We start from the raw sequence: 15,855 nt of genomic DNA on the forward strand, positions 1-15,855 counted from the left end.
TTAACAACAGAATCACAGAAGTCCTTCCAAAAACCAGCTTTCATGAGCTCCTAGGAGCTGATGCCACACAGTGCTGACTCCACCACACAACAGTTCACCACACTACTCAAGTCTCATCTGTATCTTTGAGCTTACAAGATGATATCCAACTGCTTGTCAGAATGATTGAATGAATTTACACTCTACCAAAAGTATGTGAGTGTTCCCTTCATCCCACATCTTTGCTAACCCTCAATATTGTCAGTCTTTTCCATTTTGTTAATTCTGTGGAGTCTAAGTTGGTATCACTTTGTGGTTTGATTTACATTTTATGATGACTGATGAGGCTGAACACCTTTTCATATGTATTACAATGGTATTTGAATATTCCCTTTCACAACATGTATGCTAATTCTTCATTAGTGATAACAAATAACTGAGATAATCAGCTTATAACAAGTAAAGGCTCACCTTGACTCATGGTTCTGGAGGTTTCAGTGCATGGTCAGTTGCTTCCGTTGTCTAGGTGCCTGTGTAAGGCAGCACATGGTGGTTGGGAGCGTATAGGCAACCTAGCTGCTCACCTCAGTGTGAGCAGGAAGCAGAGAGAGATAGAAGGGTTGGATTCCCACTATCCCTTTGCAGGGCATGCCCTCAAAGGCCTAAAACCTCCCACAAAGCCTCCTCTTACAGGTTTCCATCACCTTCTAACAGGGGTGAGCTGAGGACCAAACCATTGACACATGCATCTTTGGACCCAGTCTAGATCCAAACCAAAGCTACATATTTGTACTTGCCCATTTTTAATTAGGTGTCTATCTTTATATATTTCTTTCATATTTTTGTAGTTCTTCATAGTTTAAATATGAGTCCCTTGTCAGCAAATACCTTCTCCCAATTTATTGGAGGTTTTTTGGGTTTTTATTTTCTTGTTTTGTTTTACTACCTTAATTATATTTTTTGATGAACAGAAATTCTTTATTTTTAATTTTGTTTAGTTTTTCAATTTTTCCCTTCATGGTTAATATCCTTTGTGATTAGTACTTAATATTGTGTTTTAAGAAGTCTTTCACTCCTCAAAGGCATTATGATATTCTCCCCAGTTATTTTCTAGAAGTTTCATTATTTTGTCCTTTACATGGTTTCCTATTCTCTGTAGACAAAAATTCATGTATTTTTTCACTAATTGCAAGCATATATTTTTAAAAGTTTGTGTTTAACAACTTCTTTCCTTCAATATTTGAAGCCCTTCTTTGTTTTTGTTGTTTATCGTTTCTGCTGGATTCTTTCAGGTTGTATTGTCAGTTTGCATGCTGAATTTTTGTTATCTACCACACAATTTGTTTGAAAAACAAACTTAAATACATAAGTACCACTATCTCCCTCTAGAGAGAATCTATGTGGCTTCTAGCAAATGTTTGGGGGAACTGACTATCTGGGATTGCCTCCTTTTATTCACAAATAGAAAATATTTGGAGTGTTTTCCATGGCTGTTTGTTTCTGTGTGCTTATTTTTGGAGTGTAACCCTATGGGATATGAGCCCAAAGCTAAGGATTTATAACCAGGGTTCTTTTGGTCTCTCTCCAGGCCTGAATTTAAATCCCTCTTCCCTTTCAAGACTATCTAGAGCAAGAGTCAGGCTCTGAAACTTATATTCTTTTCTTTCTAGGACCAAAACCTCACACTTCTGAGAAAAGCAACCCCAAATAGAAAACCTACTTCCCAGGTCTCAAGCTTTCTCAGTTCTATCCTGATTTAACTCTACTGACAGCACTCAGATTTTTCACTGTTAACATCTGCATTGTTCTGTGGAACCTCTGAGTCCAGGAGAGAGTGTGGCAGGTTCTCTTCAGTGGATTGTAAGTAGAAAGCATCATTGTAAGGTCAATGACAGTTGCTAAGGATGAGGAGTTCTTTCCCAATTTTCTTTAACTGTATAAACACCATGTTTTCTCCTTGTCTTCTATGGAATACCTGCCTAAATCATTTCAGAAGCCATTAATAGAAGCAGAAGCTACCTTATCTGTGGTTTCTGTCTTTTTGGTACTCTTTGATACAACAGTTTAGCTTTCAGATTGACCCAACAATCAAATGGAGCAGGGGGAGGTGATATGCTTCATTATATCTATTGCTGCATTATTTACATGGCAGGACAACATATTGTATTCTGAACATGAGACAATGCCTTGAAGTATGAATGCTCTCAGGAGTGAAAATAATGACATCGCTTCCCTTCCCTCCTTCACATGAAGGACAGGCAGACTTTTGTATTAGAAGTTCTGGGTTCTTGGGTGGAGTTACAGGACGCTTAGAAAACTCTTTTTTGCTTCTCTAAAGAAAATCCACACTGAATAGTTGTTTCAGAGATCTAGATTATAGAGGGAAGAAACTAAAGTTGTCTGATGGAGAATGGGAATGGAAACTGGAATCACCAAGAGAGGAGTAAAGGCCAGACCATGAGGACAGGTTTAGTTTGGGGCTTGTTGGGTGGAATACTGTGTATGGCTGAGTGTAAAGCTCCAGGTGAGTTCTGTGCACATGGTTGGATATATTCCTCTAAAAGTGGAAGAGACAACGGGGTCACAAAAGGAGGATGGTGGTCATGTCAGAGCTTCCACCAACATGTGGATTTCTGCAGACAGCACTGCTAACCTTGGAAGCAGCCATAACTAAAAAAATGATGGGAACAAACCTTTCACAGTAGATTATGAAGAGAAATAGGAGGAACAAGAAGTGTATCCCTAGTTGTCTTGAGTCATATAAGCTCTGGGTTTTTGGTAAAACCATTGAAAGAGATAGAAGCTGTTTCTAAAATGACTGAGATTGAATTTCTCATTAACCTTCACAGGTGGGAGCCCCAGCCAGATTTAATTTGATTTAGGAAAACAAAGAAGGAGTGTCATGAAACAATTCATTTAGGTTAGGTCATAATAGTAAAACAGAAAGCGACCTAAATGTTAGATAACAGGATAAAGAGCAATCGTGGTATATATGTTAAATGGTTATTAACATTTGATAAAACTGTATGCTCTTATTAAAACCCATAACTAGACTATTTAACAATCTAAGGAATACTTATACAATATTTTAAATGTAAAGAGAAAGCAAAATTCCATCCACTTCTAACAGCAAACTTTGATAGAGAAATAAGGATGAAGTCTAGAATAGAATAGAAAAAAATGAAGATTAGATATTTTTGATGATATACTTCAGGTGAATGCTTTTCTTTCATTTCCTTTATTTTTACTCTTATTATTATATTTCTTATCTTTAAGTCATTTTGAGTTTTTAATGATATAAAAAATAAAATCAATTTTATTTGCAAAGATTCAGCACAAAACTTTATTTTCAAGGATTCAGTGCAGCTCAATTCTTTTATTGGGCTGATTATTAAGCATTAATTTACTCAACAAATGTTTATAGAGCATTTATAAAGGTACCAAACACCATGTTAGGTGTTACTATTACAGTCGCAAATAGAACAAAACCCACATGGGCTGAATATTGGGTAGGGGTAGGCATAAAACAAAAGCACAATTATGTGTCTAAATCACCTTAGAACTCTCATTCAAATGACTCCTTGCTAAGAATGAGTGGTACATATACATTCTTCAGGTAATTTTGGAATTAATACTTAATCTGAGACTTGAAAGATAAGGAGCTAGATTTTTAAAGTAGGGGAACAGTCTTAGCAGAGATATATCAGAAAATATTAAGCCTTATTTTGAGACTCAAAGAGGAAGCAGAGCATAATAAGTGAATGGGAGGCACTTACTAGACAAAATTTCTGTAGTTGTGCATCACAGGTTTGGAGAGTAAGCATTAGCCAAGTGCAATTTCTGTTCCCCTATCCTTGGACAATTTTAATTTTTTCCCTCTCATAAGTTGGTCATTAGAGGAGAGTTTAATAATAGAACTATGTGTAGGAACTCATAAAGACAGTAGAGGGAAGCACAAGGAATAGCATGCACAGAACTCCAGGACAAGTGACTGTGGGGGGCTGGAGATATCCCAAACCTTAAGGAATTAGGGAAAGAGAAGTTCCTGGATACTACCTGGAGTGAATGCTGTCTGGAGAAGGTCACTTGCAGGGGCTGTGACCTCAAGGCCAAGCAGAGCCAACTTGCAGCAACCCTGAAGTAAGGGTAGGATTACCTTCACCTTCCTTCCCTCTCATCTCTAATGTTGTATCTCATTAGCAAAACCCAACCAGAAGCCAAGGGAAAGAGAGAACCAAGACATAAGCCACCTAGGTCTACTGCCATAACAAAACAACAAGGAAAGGATAGAGGGTAGATCTCCAAAGGCAAATGGAAGATGTCCAGCATGGATGATAACTGGACCAAATCTGAGTCCATGACTTTGCTATTTGATACAGACCCTGAGACAAGTGGTCCAGCAGCCATGAAGCCAAAGTCCTGAAAAGCCAGTGTCATTGCACCCATTGTGGACCACATCCAATCCAAGACACGCCACATTTGGAGGTAAGAAAGAAGGAAAGAGACAACCGTTGCCACCTCTACTTTTTCTATCCTCTGAAACCCTCAGATTGGCTTCTATTCTATGAGAGAAGCCTATTCAAATGGTCCACCTGCTAGGTTAGGAATGATTAGAATAAACTGATGCCTTTAGCCTACCTTCCCAACAAAGGGTTCACTGGAGCACTCTGAAGTCCTCTTTACTCCCAATTTTGGGACCATAAATATTTTTAACCTTTAATACCTTCTTAAAGGTCCTTCTCTCAAATAATTGTGCACTTATTTTCCTTCCCTTTTTCCTTCCATGAATTCTGAAATGATTTACTAGTTCATACTAAGGTACTAAAATGCTCATTCAGTTTTCAATGTCAAAAATCAAATGATCATATCAGTTCATATTAAATACTAATATAATTTTTGTGTACTACAAATGAGTAGAGTTGTCAATAAATGGCATCAATATACCTCTGTGGAAAGGAACAAGAACAGTCTCACAACACACATCACTGAAAAAAAAAAAATCTCCTTCCCCGTAGCTCCAAAAAAGACTTGACTCCTTGAATAGAACTTAAAGAATTAGTCACTCAAGTTGCTGCTGGTTCCCTGAATGGAATTTGCAAAACATCCACAGAGCTACAATCAAAAAACAGGATTTCTTAAATAGTACATAAAAAGCACTACCACAAAAAGAAAATAGTGATAAATATCCAAAGGCATCATTACAAGTGTAGAAAGATGGGCCATATGGGACTAGGAGAAATATTTGCAATACACATAGCCAACAAAGGACTTCCATCCAGAACATATAAAGAACTTTACACATAAGTAGGGAGAAGATTAAACTTCAAAATTTTCCTAAGCAAATGCCACACAGATATTTAGCAAAAAAAAAAAAAAAAGAAAAAGATATTAAAATGACCAGTAGCATATAAAAATGTGCCAAACAACAAATCTCATCATTGAAACGCTCCCTTAGTAAAAATCAGATATATGCTATGAATCCCTCACCAGGTTGGCTACAGGAAAAAGATCAACAGTACCAAACTTTGGTGAGAATGTGAAGCAACTTGACCTTACACTACTGATAAGAAAGTATACTGGAGCAATCACTTTGGAAGACTTTTTGGCAATATTTATGAAATCTAACAGTGTAGATCTGCTCTATCATCCCTGTACCAAAGTATATATTCAAAAGAGTGCATATATCCACCAAAAGACATATTCAGGAATATTCTTAGCAGCTATATTCAGAGTATCCTGAATTGGAAACTGGCCAAATGTCCAATAACAAGAGACTGGATAAATTAGTTTTAATATATTCATATACTGGAATACTACTCAGGAAAAAAGGAAATAGGCTGCGACATTCAACTACATGGGTGAATCTCAAGGTATATTGAGGGAAAGAAAAAAACAAAAGAGTACACACTATGGGAATCATTTATAAGAAGTTGAACAGGCAAAACTAACCAAATCAATAACAATAGAAGTCATTCTTCTATCCACAGTGGTTAACTCTGTTGGCAGGACTATTGACTGGATAAAAGCATGGGGAGCCATCTGGGATGCAGGAAAGGTTCTCTGTCTTTGTCAGGGTGACCGTTATGGTTGTGTACATCTGTACAAATTCACTGAACTGCATACTTAACATCAGAGCACTTTCTGATTATTACTGTGTGTATGTTGTACCTCAATTTGAAAAAGTAAAAAAAAAAAAAAGAAAAAGAAAGAAAAAAGTCAGATCCCACTCCCCAAATTTCCTCAATCAGGATAGCCTTGTATGGATTTAGCAAAATTAAAATGAATGCATTTTGTAGTTCCCTGGGGTGAAACTCTAACACGACAGACCACCACAAATTCCAAGGGTAATTGAATTGACTCAATACTCTCTCATAATGAAATTCTGCAAGTTTGGATTTAGCTGAGAGCACAGAGAGACTCCAAAGGAGCTATTAAGAAGGATGGTTGAACAAGCTGTTCTATTCCTTTTTGAACATATTTTTAATGAAATAGGTATTTGAATACCTATCTTTAAATGAAATAGGTATTTAAATGTACCAGTTAGGTAAGTCAATGGAGATCCATTATTGTCTAATAAACTAAATCAAGGACTCTACAATGGGAAAGGATAAGAAAAAAAATTTTTTTGAAGGTGCTTTTTGCTCATTTGCAGCCAAATTCAATAGCTTTCATGCAGAAACCCAGGGGAGTTTTTTATTGAATTCAATCCTTGAATTGTTTCTAGCTAACGGGCTCACTTCTATTTACAGCATTATTTTCTATTAAAGGACAAGCCTGGAAAGTCAAAGAATTTAGAGCTACTGTTTTACTTGAATAATCAACACTTCCTAGACTACCTTTATCATTCTCTTATAAAAGGATGGAAATGAAGCTGATTGCTTTATCAGCTGAGCTGAAACTTTCCAGGAACAGGAATTTACATAGATAGATACACAAATAGATATATAGATAGATACATAGATATATACATAGATAGGTAGATAAGTACATAGATAGATACGTAGGTAGGTAGGTAGATAGATACATACATACATACATACATACATATATACATACATACATATACACATACATACTATAAAAATGTAATTAAACAGGAGAGGAATTCAGTGATGGTCCTGTATGGGAAACTACTGAAATCAGTAACTGCCCCATGCTGAAAGATGGTAAGAATGAGACTCAGTCACAAACCCACTGCTGTCCAGGACAGCAAATCTCACTTGGAGACATTGTGACTTTACAGCACAACCATATTATTTGGCTTAAAACTTACCTTCTAAATTCCAAAACAGTTCTGAGTTAAATGAGCAAATCTCATGGTAAACGATCTCTAGCCACTCACCAACTTAGGAAACAACTAATCATGAATTTTAAAAAATAATAAGAATTTCATTGACGTCAGAGTCCATCATCATGCTACTAAACCCTAAAAATTGTGAAAAAAATACCATGCCTGCTCACTTTCTTTGAGGGAGTTATCTAGGTCTTTATACCAAAGGCTTCTTTTTACTTTTTCAGGGAATTATGCCATTATAAATTGCAATCAAACCATAGGTTTAAGTGACCTTTCAGAAGCAATATTAAAAATCCCCAAGAGAACATCTACCAGGACTTCAAATCCTGTTTTAAAAACATGATGGCTTTTATATAAGTTAGCTGTCAAAATAACTAAAGTATACACCTGATAATTCCCAGACCAAGGCTTTCTCTGCCAACCACAATGACACTTCCAGCAAATGTCTCCACCATTGACCTGAAATTACTTACATGTTAAAAAGTGGAAGAAGTATCTGGGATAAAGAATTTAAGGCATTTCCCACTGTTGTATCTTGTCACTTTCAGGAAAACAAATGGTCCTTGGAGCTCTGAAGGCTATTACTTTCCCAGAGTGGGTGTCTGACCCTGGGCAGCACTGAGAGCCACAGTACAAGAGGACAAGTAGCTCCGCTGTCTGAGATAGAAGGTACCATTGTATCCTCTTGTGTTTTGAGAATATAAAAAAAGATACCTCCAGACCCTCATGGAAGGGATGACCAGAAAGAAAAACAGCTAGATTCTGCTAAATCTTGGTCTGTTCTCTGAAGTCAGGGTGACTTATGGTTCCAAGGGATCCTCTTAAAGAACAGGGAAGAACCTCTAAAGCAGTCACTGAGTCTGTAGCAGTAGCTTTAATAGCCTCCATTAGCACTGCACTGCATCCTGAATATGCTATTACTGTTGCAAGACTATCACTTTTACTATTACTACCACTACTCCTTCTTGTAGATTGTTCTTTGTCAATCCAGAATCACCTCCACATTCCCCTAAGGTCTCAACGGAGAAGGTAAGAACTACATTTTCCAGAATCTCTTCCCTGTATGATTCCAGATTATCACCTGTTAATTAGAGATACTCACATGGGATTCGAACAATGCTCCAGAAATAGCTGTGAACAGATGTGATCTTCTTTAAGCAGTTCCTAGGACCTCTCAGCATCCTGTCTGCTCCATGCTTCCAGCTGATAGCCTTGCTGGAGGTTCCTAGACCTTTCTTCTCATAGTCTTACTAAACATGGCATGAGGTTTTAATTTCCTTCTTAAAATCTTTTGTGTTTTAATACATGGAGTGTCTCATGTTTTCATGACTGATCTCTGATGTTTCAGGTTGTAAAAGGAAATATTCTAACATTGTGAGATGTCATTTTCCTTTTCAAAACAATTGTACAGTCAAATTTCTTTGTTGGCAGTAGATCAGTTCTCCAAAGCCTCCATGAACCACTGTTCCTAAGGAAAACACAGGATATGGTTCCTGTGAGCCTCTGGTCACACTTTGGTCCATCGAAATCATGCAACCTTCTTTAATGTGTGTTTTTGTTTATAAATACCTTATTTAAATATATATTGTAGCTTGATTAGTTCGAACTAATGACAATAGCATTAGAATTCATGCATGAATGAAACTTAGCTCACGCATATTTTCTCCAGAAGGCATATAACCACCTAGGAACACATAACAGCTCTTCAGCACAAAAAGCACAAAAAAGTTGGGGGTGAAATGGCACTAAAAAGTCTGCTCATTGACAGCATAAGAGCTAAAACAGAAAGGCAGAGTGTCACCTTGCTGCGTCTCAGCTAGGAACATATGCTTCAGGTGGCTCAAATTTTTCACTGCCCTGTGTAAATCCACAAATAAGCAGGAGAGCACCATGAGCATTGATTTAGGGGTCACAAATAAATTGAGCATGAAGACAAATTCACAAATATGGAATTTGCAAATACAGAGGACTGGTTGTGTTTGAGAAATCAAATGCATTCCTATGTTGACATATTTGTGACAGAGTTAAGACCCCTGGCTTCTGCCTCCAAATCTGTATCTGTCCCATGCAATTTTGATGTGTATCCTTTCTTCTTTTTTAATATATATCCACTAGAGAGCAGGGCTCACTATCTCTAGTTTAAGAAATTAATCCATAACGTGAAATTACTCTGGAAAACAATAAGCAAACAAAAGGTCACTCAAGGCACACTGACTGGGAATCATGTGGAAGGAAAGAGCAATGCCACAAGTTTGATGCAGTCTGTTTCATTATTCAATAGATGAAAGAACAATTTACAAAAACATGGGAGTGAATTAATGCTGATATTCCATTTATTAGCCCATATATATTAGAGTTCTGTTTTGTTTTGATTTGGTTTGGTTTGGTTTTTTGTGGGGCTGGGATGGAACCCAGGGCCTTGTGCATGCTAAGTTAGCACTCTACCACTGACCTACATCCCCAGCACCATAGCCCATGTTTTTATAAGTATGCCACTCCACTACTAAAAGATACATACGCTGAATCCATTTCTCTAGCAAATGAGGACAGAAAAGACCAGGAATTCTCTAAACTCACCCATAGAAAATGCTGCTGGGCTGTGACAACCCTTCACCCCACACATCAAGAATTCATGTATAACACACCCCAGTGTCCCAAATGGTGCCACCATACTGGGTCAACTTTTCTTACTGTTATTATCCCCTCTCCTACAACCAAAATAGAACTTCAATGTTAGTCGTCAACTAGTAAGGCAATGGTTAACGATGCACTTATATTGCTGTATCTCTATTCTTTAGAATTTCCAGGAGCTGCTTTTCATGTGTGGGGACAATTGTGCACAGGAAGTATTGAAAATAGATTGCATTCCAGCTCTCTGATACTGAATACTGAAGGAGATCCTGCCTATCAAGCTAAAAGCGTTTAAAACCTGTGAAATGTACTGGGATGAATCTGTCCAGAACCAAAAGAAAACCTATATTTATAGCAGCTGATTTATTTGGTTGATATACAGTATGTGCTGTGGTTTATAATTTTTAAGGCATGTGAACTGGGACATATTAGATATTACAGAAAGAGTGAGTTGATGATTTACAAGACTTCATATTGGGCCTATTGACCTTCTCAATAAGAAAGGTTGGTGGTCGTAACAGCACTGAAAAATGCAGCCCTTGGGAGTCAATTTAATGTAGAATAAACTCTTTAACAACCAGCTAGATAGCCATATCAGCTGCTCCATCTGCAGATTATGCTGCTGTTGTAAAAAGCACTTTTTTAATAAAAAAATGCATGGCTTATTTTTGAAAACATATGTTCCCCCAACAAACGAACAACAGTTTCTCCCACACAAGTCCTCACTTTATAAGAAGATCAGGTTTAACAACAGACCAAAAAAAAAAAAAAAAATGTGAGGGGGAAAATGACCAAGCCCTCCCGATAAAAAGAAAGCTGGCAGCAATTTGCTTAATGTCCCTCTAGTACCTAATTACTGGTCACAAAATGAAGACACACCTGTGTGCCCTTTGTTCTGGTTAAAATACATTCATCTCATACTCAATGCAAATGATATTAGTCTGTGTACAAGCCAATACAATCAATAAATGGACTTAACAATTGGTGGTGCTTCATGTTAACATCCTCTCTCCGCAGTGATCTTTTGAGGACTAGATGTCTCACTTAATTACCTGAGTCATACGTCAAGGAAATTCCAGAAACGGTCCATCAAAACATATCTCAGAGTAAGTAAAAGTAGAAAAAAATTCTAAAAGTGTCCTTTCATATTAGCAGAGATTTTTCTGGGAAAGTGTTTACCTCTCTACCATTGGAACTGAAAAAAGTCAGAAATTGGTTGCTCTTTAGCTGTTTTTTGTTTTTTTTAATACCATTTTATAAGCAATTAACGGGGGGAAATGAAACATGCTAAGTCCCTACAGAAAAAAAGTCAAACTATCAAAATAAGTAATGTTTTTATTTCTGAAAACTGATATACCCAGTAGTTGAGACTAAGATTGGGTCTATAATACAACAGTAAAACACTAGGATGCAAACCTAAAAAAAAAATCAAACAATGGGCAGCGAAATGTATTATCTGTCAAACAATGATTTTGGTTGAGTCTTCCTACTGGGTCAATTGTTTTGATGGATATGATTTGCTTCAAAGATTTTCTTGATTTGTAAATCCCTGCATATGTAACTCCATCCTAGAATATATGTTATTGTATCATGTCATCTATTTGTGCCTCTGTCTTCCTATTGCATTGTGAGGTCTTAGACATTATGACCATTTCTTTGTGATTTTTGCATTCTCTAAACCTGTATAGCACCTAACATATTATTTCTAATTGAATTTACTGTACATATGAATATCCTTTGAACACTAACAGTCTTCAGGAGTTAAACTCACTAGTAATCTCCAGATTTCTGAAATTCAAGTATCCCTGTAGAAGTATTCAATTAGCCAAAATTTAATCAACTTTTATTCATTCAACATATATTATGGAGCAACGACTGTTTGAAGTCACACTGATAGGTTATGTGGAGGACAAAAGAATCTTAAGATTATTTTTTGCCTTCAATAAGTCTTTATTAAAAATGGGGATATGAAGTTTAAAATCTAATAAGGTAAAGAGCACAAAGACTTAAGAGTCACACGGGAACACATGAATAATTGCCAGCTGAATGGAACAGGTAAGAATCATCGAAAGACATTTCTTTAAATTAAAGACAACAAGGCACGTGGTACATACCTGTCATCCCAGGTACCTGGGAGGCTGCGGCAGGAGGATTGTAAGTTCCAGGCCTGCCTGGACAACTTAGCAAGACCCTGTTGCCAAAAAGAAAAATCAAAGACTGTATGAATGTGGGGCGCAGAGTATAACAAGTGAGATTTGATGTAAATCATAAAGGAAAATTTTTCTGTACTTTGTAAAAAGAAAGAAAAACAACATAGGAAAGAGATGAGCAATTCCAAGGGATTTTACACCCCCTCTCCAACTTCCCTTTCCCCTTCACTGCCTTTTCCAATCAGGACTGAAATGGAACAGTGGCAGAATGAGTGTTTTAAAACAATAAATATGTCTGAGGCATAGGTGAAAATGTCAGCTTGCTAGTTGAAGGCTTCTTTTTTAGTCAGTGCAGTGTAGACGCATAAGGTCTGAGGCCCGGGGCTGCCTGCCCAGTGCCTGGGCTGAGAAGCAACTGGGCTGACCAGAGCTGCTTCCCCTCAGGACTACCTTCTTGGGGCTACTTTTCTAACATGAGTGAGTTCTGCCTACGATTAAGCTTCCAGAAAGACAAAATACCATAAAATATGACTTTTAAAAAGATAAAATTTACTCCAAAAATTTTTAGTTTCAGTTGAGAAAAAAACATTCAATCTGACACGTACCTTCATAACACATGACCTACAATAAAATCTCACAGGGAATTTTTGAATTAGGCACAATTTTGTCTCTCTGATTCAATCACTTTAAGTCAATCTCTTTCTGTCTCTTTTGCTCTCTCCTTCTCTTTCTCCCTCTGCCCCCACAAACACACTCACAACCAAAGTCACATAAATACATGCAGATTTCCTGTTAAAGTCATCTGAGGATCTTCTACAAATTACTATGAATCTTTAATGAAAGAGTAATTGTGAAAAAAGCAAAAGAGAGAAGGGGCAGTTTTTCTTTTTACAGAATGGCAATCTCAAAAATACTTTAAACCCCACACATATGCACTAATGATACTTAAATAAATGTCTATATGTTCTTAGCCTGAATATCATCCAAGGTTGCCCTTCTGCCCAAAGAAGGCAGGTCAATTTTCATAATGCAAGTTATTGGACATTACCTCTGGGTTCGTCTGACCTGATCTTACCTAATTATCCAATCCTAGGTTTGAAACCAAGCTATCTTAAAATAGTATTTCTCAGTCTTTCACCATGAAGTAGCCTTAACGACAGAGGTTGAACCCATTCCAAAAGGAGCTTGAGGGCATAAATTATTCTGAAGACATCTGAAATTCCTTGCTTACTTCAATATAAAATAAATTTTCCACAAAATCTTGAGGAAATGCTCTTTCAGCTATGCCACATGACTTTATCAGCCCATTTTGGCATACTGAGATACTCTAGTGTTTTGTGGTCATCCTATGAGGTATGAGCAACTTCTCACACAACGCTGGTTAGGCTGTTGAGAAAGACAACACCACACTTCACCAATAGAGAATGAAAGGTTAATGCCTTACTAGATGAGGCTTTCTGGGGAGGGTAGGACTTTAGCCAAGGAAGGGTGAGTAGTGTGTGTTTTTACTGTGGTGAGGAAATGGGGCTAGCGTGAAGGTTTCCACTTGAAATCTAGAGCTTACATGACAAAACATCTAGTTGGCCCAAGGAAGGAAGGAAAGAGGGAGATATTCTTAAGGCTTTGCCAGATTAGAGCCAAGAAGGAAGAAGGAATAGAAGCCTTAAAAGATGTCAGTAGGATGTCAGTCAGCTATCAAATATTGAGCCAGACTCTTCATTAAAATTCACCCCTGAGGTTCTGGGAACGATGGAATTGTGTCCTGTCTCATTTCACTGAATTGGAACTGGTTTATGTAAGCCATTTATGGTGCTCTCTGAAGCCTGCAGTGTGAGACCAACCAGGGTCCACCCCTGAATATTTTGAGAAGTGAAGAGAGTGACTTAGAATGTCAGTTTCCAATTGCTATTCGAATGAATTACCACAAACTGAATGGTTTTTAAATAATCCCCAAATTTCTTAGCTTATATTTCTGTAGGTCAAAAGTCCAAAATTGGTCTCACTGGGCTAAATTCAAGACGTCGTCATTCTGGTTCCTTCTGGAGGTCATGGTGAAGAATCCTGCCTTTTCCAGCTTGTAGGGGCTGCTGGCATCCTTGTGCTTGCCACCCCTTCCTCCATCTTCAAAGCCAGCACTGTTACAACTGCACATCTTACATTTGTCACATTTGTCACATCAGCAAAGTCTGTTTCATTGGGTAATAGATTCATAGTTTCCAGGAATTCAAATGTGAAAATCTGTAAGGGGGACCATTATTCATCTTTCCTTATTTATAACCATCAGTAATGACTAGAAAAGCAAAGGAGATAAGAAGTATTTTGGTGAAGTTTTGAATTGTAGCTTTAATATGTGGAAGAAACATGTATAACCTTAATTTACATTTGGGTTTTTGTGAGACAAGAAACTTCTAAACGTTTGTTTACTTCAGAAAGAAAGGAACTTTGATATGGCATTATTATTATTGATATTGGTCAGACCAGAGAAGCAGATTATTTCCAGTGATCCAACAGTCTAAAACTGTGCAGGTGGCACTGATTGTTGACAAGGGCATCTACCAATGCTATGAAATTGCCTAGAACTCAGACACCTGTATTAACCTTTGGATCATGTCCTTGATCAGAGATCAAGATCCCCAGTTAGGGGATGCACATGTGGTCAGCAGGCTCTGTCATGATTGGTAGTGACACTACCATCCAGAAAGTTAAACAAAATCCCTTTTCTGATCACTCAGTAAGTCCCAAGGGACTTCCCTGGTGGCCAGTGGGTCCAGAATAGGACTAACTTCTTTGGTGTTATTGCATATAGCAAGGAACTGCTTCCTGAAATACAATGTGCCAGAAGACTTGGAATTGGTTATTTTTAAGTATCATTTTATTTCAGTAATGAGGCCTTTGTGGTTGTGCCAAACCTCCATAGGGTTCTGTCTTTACAACCCAAGAAGTAATAGGTATCTGACTGCAGAGAGTCACAGTCTCAGGAACCATGACAGTCTCCTGGCCTGGAACTGACAACCCAATGGTGTACGGGTAAGCTGTGAAGGGCAGTTTCATGTACCAGGAGCCCACAGGCATCTTATAGTCATCCTGATTGTCCAGAAACTCCAGTAGACTTGAGAGGAAGTTTTTAAAATCTCAACAGTGAATCGCTGGAGGGCACTACTGGTTATGTTGCAAAGTGAATTTTTGAGTCTTTTGTTTCTGGGGGCCCCAACTCAAACTGTGAGTAATAGTGCAAAGGGCTTAAGTAAAACTCATAAATGAGAAGTATACTGCCTCTAGCACTAAGGGACTTAAACAGGTTTGGTTTGTGTTAATACTGAGAATGCTGAGAGGGACAATAGTTGCTTCTTGACAGTGTCAGAGATGGAGCGTGTCAGGAACAATTTTGGCAGGAACAAAAAATTTACTCGCTGGTTACTGAATAAGCTTTTTTTGTTCCTGACAGTACTAGGGATTGAACCAAGGATCTCACATATGCTAGACAAGTGCTCTACCACTGAGCTACATCGTCAACCTGTTGGATATACCATTTAAGAGAGGGAGTGCTCTCTCTACTCTGCTCCCATTATTATTTAAGGAACTTGTTGTCTGGTCTGATGGATATCAAATAATCAGTAGAATTTTACTGAAGTGTTCAGATCTTGTCCTTTATGGGAGTCAATCGCACACTCTTTTTATGAGATTTCCTTTGTGAATACTCGTAGGTCTTGTTGAGTATTTTAAACTACTTGGATAAGAATGTCATCAATACAATGTCTTACCTGGGTTCCTAAAAAAAGTTGAATGTAATTGAACTCTTGC

The sequence above is a fragment of the Sciurus carolinensis genome, chromosome 4 (assembly GCF_902686445.1).
Source record: "Sciurus carolinensis chromosome 4, mSciCar1.2, whole genome shotgun sequence".
NCBI classification, from domain to species: Eukaryota; Metazoa; Chordata; class Mammalia; order Rodentia; family Sciuridae; genus Sciurus; species Sciurus carolinensis.